Below are 7,431 nucleotides of genomic sequence, written 5' to 3' on the forward strand. Positions count from 1 at the left end.
GATGAACAGCTGGTGCAAAAGCTTGGGGAGCTTGGCATGGGCTTCACTGAAGGAAGAAATGCGGTGTGAGGGAAGTGAGGAGGGTGGGTGAGATTGGAAAGGTAGGTCAGCTCCCACAGGGCCACGGAGACCAGCGGGGAATCGATTTCCTCTTGAGGGTAGTGGGGAGCCCATATGGACATTAAGAAGGTTTAGGGAGGGCCAGGGTTGACTCCCATGTCAGGCTTTCATTCTCCCTTCTGCTTTGGCCCACAGGACCTGGGTCTTGCTGTGCACGGCCCATTGCCTTGCTGTCATGGTCACCCAGGTATCTGGTGTCACCCTAGGATTACCCCAACCTCTATCCCAGGGCTCCCAGCAGCCAGCTGCTCAGGAATAAGCTCAGGGGTGAGGCTGCTTCCCCAGACTCTGCCTGGGACTGTTGTGGTCAAATCTGTTTCTTTCTTTTTTGAGAGCGAGATTTTTGTCATAGGGTGTGTGCACCTGCCAGACAGACAGAAACAGAAAGCAAGAAGTCACCTCCCAGGAGGGATGGCCATGCCGCAATCCCTTTTCCTCCATTCTCCTCTTGGGATTTTGGGCACATACGCACACACGCCCAGCGTGTTTTAAGCTGCTGGGTCCGGGACTTGAACTGTAGTCAACTACGTGGGAGTCCAGCAACATAACCATTATGCCATCTGCTGGTCCCCAAGTTTCTTATAAATCAAATCACACATTAAATGCATCAGGGGAAGCAGTTGTGTACAACCGTAGAAGTCTGAAGAACCATTGGATAAAGATGAGAGATATGTGGCCCTTGAAACATGTTGGCAGTTTGGGATTTGGGGTGTGACCTGGCTTTGACTGGCTGTTCCTGGAGTGTGGACGGGGCATCAGGTTGTCTGATACAGAGTGTTTCAGGGGCTGCCCTGTGGAGCACTGAGGGTGTGGGGCAGGGGAGTGGCCAGAGGTGCCCTCCCCAACAGATAAGCACCAGCAGTTCAGGGCTGGGAGATGGAAGATGTGCTCAGGTGGGTCTTGGAGCTGTGGCTGGGAAGGGTGTGCTGGGCAGAAAGAGCTCACTTAGGAAGGGGTCCAGGACTGTCTGCAGGATGCAGAGCCCGCAAGCCCATCCCACTGTCCTGCATATTCCACTCTTTGGTCACCCCATCCACCACCCTTCCCACTGCCTCCCCTTTGATCTATCTGGGCATGGGGCTGTGGGCTCCCAGGGTTGTCATGGATCTGTGAGTGCCCAGAGAACCCCAGCTCTGCCCAGGCTGGGCACGAGCCCAGGACCTGTCAGCCACATTTGCATTGCCAAGGCTGGCCCAGGCTTGCTGGGGAGAGGCCAAGCCAGGCACACGGAGTAGGCATCATGGCTGGCTGGTTGGTCCCACCCCAAGCTGCTGTCCTGGGCAGTCAGGTCCTTAGACACCTGACGCTGGGTGAGAGGAAAGCTTCTCCCTACCAGGCCCCACTCTTTGGGGAGACAAGGACAGGCCACTGATGCCTGGCTGGTAGAGGGGGACATCATGGAAAGAACTTGAGCTCTGGAGTCAGCCAGACTCCGGTTGAAATCTAGACTGTGCCAGTTACCAGCTATGGGGCCTTTACAAGTCACCTAACCTCTCTGGGCCTCTGCGTCTCCTCTCCCCAAGATCACAGTGCGAGGATTATAGAGTATGTGCAAAGTCACAGTTTGTTATTGGGATTCCTCACCCAGCCCATTGGTGGCCACTGCCCTGCAGGAACCCCACCCCGTCTGCTCTCATCTCCCTGGGGAGGAAGGCTGCACTGCAAGATGAAGAGGGAGACCAGAGGGAGGCCGAGGTCCAAACCCTCCAGATCCCCTCATCCTGAGCATGGCTGATTGGAACAGGAGAGCAGGGAGGGCATGTGGAGAGGAGGGAGGGGTGCCACGTGTCTGGGCTGGGAGACAAGGCCCACCCACTGGGTTGGGGGGCCCATTAGACCAAGGTCAAGATTCTTTTCTTCCCTCATTGCCAGACCTCTTAGTGCCCTCCTCCCTCCTGCCACCTTAGGTGCCCCAGGAATATGCCTGGACTGATTCTGGTGGGATCGAGGCAGGTGAGAGGGCCACGTAAGGGAAGGAGGCCTGGAGCAATGGTGGGCTGTGGGGGAACAGGCTTGTCTGCATGGCTTGTGAGGCCCCTAAAGCCAGGATGAGGGACTGGTGGGAGCTGTCCTCCACTGTGGATTCAAGCTGCCATCTCCATGGCAACAGGTATCCTCAGCCAAGGGAATGGTCTCTTAAAGGCACAGTGCTAGAGCTGGACCACCACTAACTGGAGCTGGGCACGAGGAGGATAGTGTGTCTCCACACGGCTCACCCCACTGCTCCCCTCCAGTTTGTCCTGGGGGGCATGGACAGGGAGCAAGGCAGTCTAGGGGGCTGAGCATGTGGCTTCTCCAGGTTCCCCAGGGTACAGACAGCTTTGCGGGATAGGAAGGTGGCTGTGTACTGACCTAGGGTCTGGCTTGGTTCCACCCTCCTTAGCTCCATGATCTTCATCAGCTAGGGCCTCGGTTTCCTCTTTTGAGAATTAAAAGGATCAGACTAAAAGGCAAAGCCCCGGAGAATGTTAGGACCATCAGGGTTTATCTGTTTCTTTTATGGATGGGGAAAATCGAGTTCTCTCAGACGGGGCCAGAGTGCTAAAGACAGACTTGATGGAGCAGCGAGCTCTCCTGAACTCATTCCCTCACCCCCGCCTTCACAGTTCGCGTCAGGGGACTTCAGGAAGCTCACAGGATAGGATTACAGTATGTTCTCTCTCTGTCTCTCTGGTGAGTGCATGCACCTGATGGCAAAACCTAAAATGCACACCCACAACAGAAAAGAGCCCCGAAGGCCAACCCATGGCCTTGTGGTCAGGGGAGCTGGATTGCTCATAGCTGACCACACAGTTTAAATCCTGGACTCAGCAGTTCATAAAACATGCCAGGGCTATTTGTGTGTATGCCCCAAATCCCACCAAGATGGAGAAATGAAGGGATGGCAGTGTGACCATGCCCCATTGGGAGGTGCTTTGTCCCTTTCCACCTCTTTCTGACAAGCACATGCATCCCCCACGACAAATTAGGAAAAAAAAAAAAAAACTCATAAAGGATGCGTGTGTCTGGAGTGTCCCAGGTGGGAGGAACAGCTGGTGCAAAAGCTTGGGGAGCTTGGCATGGGCTTCACTGAAGGAAGAAATGCGGTGTGAGGGAAGTGAGGAGGGTGGGTGAGATTGGAAAGGTAGGTCAGCTCCCACAGGGCCACGGAGACCAGCGGGGAATCGATTTCCTCTTGAGGGTAGTGGGGAGCCCATATGGACATTAAGAAGGTTTAGGGAGGGCCAGGGTTGACTCCCATGTCAGGCTTTCATTCTCCCTTCTGCTTTGGCCCACAGGACCTGGGTCTTGCTGTGCACGGCCCATTGCCTTGCTGTCATGGTCACCCAGGTATCTGGTGTCTTAGTGGAGGGGATGCCAGGAAGTAGCCAGCACCCTAGGAGTACCCCCAACTCTATCCCAGGGCTCCCAGCAGCCAGCTGCTCAGGAATAAGCTCAGGGGTGAGGCTGCTTCCCCAGACTCTGCCTGGGACTGTTGTGGTCAAATCTGTTTCTTTCTTTTTTGAGAGCGAGATTTTTGTCATAGGGTGTGTGCACCTGCCAGACAGACAGAAACAGAAAGCAAGAAGTCACCTCCCAGGAGGGATGGCCATGCCGCAATCCCTTTTCCTCCATTCTCCTCTTGGGATTTTGGGCACATACGCACACACGCCGGGCGTGTTTTAAGCTGCTGGGTCCGGGACTTGAACTGTAGTCAACTACGTGGGAGTCCAGCAACATAACCATTATGCCATCTGCTGGTCCCCAAGTTTCTTATAAATCAAATCACACATTAAATGCATCAGGGGAAGCAGTTGTGTACAACCGTAGAAGTCTGAAGAACCATTGGATAAAGATGAGAGATATGTGGCCCTTGAAACATGTTGGCAGTTTGGGATTTGGGGTGTGACCTGGCTTTGACTGGCTGTTCCTGGAGTGTGGACGGGGCATCAGGTTGTCTGATACAGAGTGTTTCAGGGGCTGCCCTGTGGAGCACTGAGGGTGTGGGGCAGGGGAGTGGCCAGAGGTGCCCTCCCCAACAGATAAGCACCAGCAGTTCAGGGCTGGGAGATGGAAGATGTGCTCAGGTGGGTCTTGGAGCTGTGGCTGGGAAGGGTGTGCTGGGCAGAAAGAGCTCACTTAGGAAGGGGTCCAGGACTGTCTGCAGGATGCAGAGCCCGCAAGCCCATCCCACTGTCCTGCATATTCCACTCTTTGGTCACCCCATCCACCACCCTTCCCACTGCCTCCCCTTTGATCTATCTGGGCATGGGGCTGTGGGCTCCCAGGGTTGTCATGGATCTGTGAGTGCCCAGAGAACCCCAGCTCTGCCCAGGCTGGGCACGAGCCCAGGACCTGTCAGCCACATTTGCATTGCCAAGGCTGGCCCAGGCTTGCTGGGGAGAGGCCAAGCCAGGCACACGGAGTAGGCATCATGGCTGGCTGGTTGGTCCCACCCCAAGCTGCTGTCCTGGGCAGTCAGGTCCTTAGACACCTGACGCTGGGTGAGAGGAAAGCTTCTCCCTACCAGGCCCCACTCTTTGGGGAGACAAGGACAGGCCACTGATGCCTGGCTGGTAGAGGGGGACATCATGGAAAGAACTTGAGCTCTGGAGTCAGCCAGACTCCGGTTGAAATCTAGACTGTGCCAGTTACCAGCTATGGGGCCTTTACAAGTCACCTAACCTCTCTGGGCCTCTGCGTCTCCTCTCCCCAAGATCACAGTGCGAGGATTATAGAGTATGTGCAAAGTCACAGTTTGTTATTGGGATTCCTCACCCAGCCCATTGGTGGCCACTGCCCTGCAGGAACCCCACCCCGTCTGCTCTCATCTCCCTGGGGAGGAAGGCTGCACTGCAAGATGAAGAGGGAGACCAGAGGGAGGCCGAGGTCCAAACCCTCCAGATCCCCTCATCCTGAGCATGGCTGATTGGAACAGGAGAGCAGGGAGGGCATGTGGAGAGGAGGGAGGGGTGCCACGTGTCTGGGCTGGGAGACAAGGCCCACCCACTGGGTTGGGGGGCCCATTAGACCAAGGTCAAGATTCTTTTCTTCCCTCATTGCCAGACCTCTTAGTGCCCTCCTCCCTCCTGCCACCTTAGGTGCCCCAGGAATATGCCTGGACTGATTCTGGTGGGATCGAGGCAGGTGAGAGGGCCACGTAAGGGAAGGAGGCCTGGAGCAATGGTGGGCTGTGGGGGAACAGGCTTGTCTGCATGGCTTGTGAGGCCCCTAAAGCCAGGATGAGGGACTGGTGGGAGCTGTCCTCCACTGTGGATTCAAGCTGCCATCTCCATGGCAACAGGTATCCTCAGCCAAGGGAATGGTCTCTTAAAGGCACAGTGCTAGAGCTGGACCACCACTAACTGGAGCTGGGCACGAGGAGGATAGTGTGTCTCCACACGGCTCACCCCACTGCTCCCCTCCAGTTTGTCCTGGGGGGCATGGACAGGGAGCAAGGCAGTCTAGGGGGCTGAGCATGTGGCTTCTCCAGGTTCCCCAGGGTACAGACAGCTTTGCGGGATAGGAAGGTGGCTGTGTACTGACCTAGGGTCTGGCTTGGTTCCACCCTCCTTAGCTCCATGATCTTCATCAGCTAGGGCCTCGGTTTCCTCTTTTGAGAATTAAAAGGATCAGACTAAAAGGCAAAGCCCCGGAGAATGTTAGGACCATCAGGGTTTATCTGTTTCTTTTATGGATGGGGAAAATCGAGTTCTCTCAGACGGGGCCAGAGTGCTAAAGACAGACTTGATGGAGCAGCGAGCTCTCCTGAACTCATTCCCTCACCCCCGCCTTCACAGTTCGCGTCAGGGGACTTCAGGAAGCTCACAGGATAGGATTACAGTATGAGTTTATTTTGGTGCAAAAAGTTTTTTGAAATTAATGCATGTCTTTCCGTAATACACACTATCCAGGACTTTCTGAAGCCCTCTCTTTATCCACTTATTGCCCATACCAATTATTCAACTTTTTACTTCAACAATTTAAAGTCCCGGGCTCAGCAGCTTAAAAATCACGCTGAGCGTGTGTGTGTGCATGCCAAAATCCCAGGAGGAGAATGGGGGAGACGAGATTGTAGCATGGCCATTCCCCCTGGGGGGTGATTTCTCACTTTACTTCTCACTGTCTCTCTCTGGAGAGTACACGCACCCTGTCAAAACACCTAAAGAGAAGGACCGGCAGCTGGCATGGTGGTTAAGGTGCTGGACTCCCATGTGGCCAACCACAGTTTGAGTCCTGGACCTGGTGGCTTGCTTTCTCACTTTCCCTCTCTCATTCTGGTCAGATTAAAAAATAATAAAAATAATACAATTAAATAATTATTTTCTTTTAAAATAATTATTTAATTTAATTTTATTCATTGTCATTATTTTAGTTTACTTTTTTAAAATGTTGACCAGAGAGTGAGGGAAAGTGAGAAAGCAAGCTGCCAGGTCTGGGACTCAAATCGTGGTCAGTCATATGGGAGTCCAGCACCTTAACCACCACACCACTTGTTGGCCCAAATAAAATAATTCTTTAAAAATAAATGTAGTCAAGCATGTTTTGAGTCCTGGACCCAGCACTTTAAAACTCATGCTGGGCACATGTGCACGCATGCCCAAGATCCCAAGAGGAGAATGGAGAAGGTACTGCGGTGTGGCCATCTCCCCTGGGGAGTGATTTCTCGCTTTCTGTTTCTCTGTCTCTCCCTGTCTCTCCATCTCTCCCCGTCTCTCCAGTGACTGCGCGTGCCTTATAGCAAAAACCTCTCAGGAAAACAAATAAACAAACAAAAAACCTACAGTGGTACCCACCAAAACTTCCTGCTGGGTACAGTTTCCAGAAGTGAAAGACCCCTGCTATTTGACACTGTGTCTGGAATGTGACCCAGATCCACTCTCTCACCAGCAGAGTCCTCTACTCCTGGTCTTAGCTCCTGCAGGGACTCAGATGCTGTATTGAGAAGGGAATAATTGGGGTCACAAGTATTCATGCCCAGGTGGGGCGGAGGTGGGCCAGAGTGAACCTTCCTGTATCTGCCACACGTCAGGCATGAAATAGGTGCAGCAACTTCCACCAAATGGAGAAACTGAGGCACGGCAAGTGAAGTCAGTTCCACAGTGTAGCGACTGGCAAAGCCAGGCCTTGAGCCAGGCTTCAAAAGCTGGGACCAGCAGTTAGCGTAATGGCTATGTCGCTGGACTCCCACGTAGTCGACCGTGGTTCGAGTCCTGGACCCGGTGGCTTAAACTCACACCTGATGTGTGTGCATGCGTGCCCAAGATCCCGAGAGGAGAATGGAGGAGAAGGGATTGTGGCGTGGCCATCCCCCCTGGGGGGTGATTTCTC

At 53.9% G+C, this 7,431-nt stretch overlaps 1 protein-coding gene across 4 annotated transcripts in view; it reads left to right on the top strand.

The window, feature by feature from the left end:
• CPNE2 (copine 2) overlaps nucleotides 1–7,431 on the top strand; it is a 58,728-nt gene that overhangs the window by 48,893 nt on the left and 2,404 nt on the right. The gene's annotated exons all lie outside the window — the stretch shown is intronic.

This window comes from Tupaia chinensis, unplaced genomic scaffold (assembly GCF_000334495.1).
Source record: "Tupaia chinensis unplaced genomic scaffold, TupChi_1.0 Scaffold000235_1, whole genome shotgun sequence".
NCBI classification, from domain to species: Eukaryota; Metazoa; Chordata; class Mammalia; order Scandentia; family Tupaiidae; genus Tupaia; species Tupaia belangeri.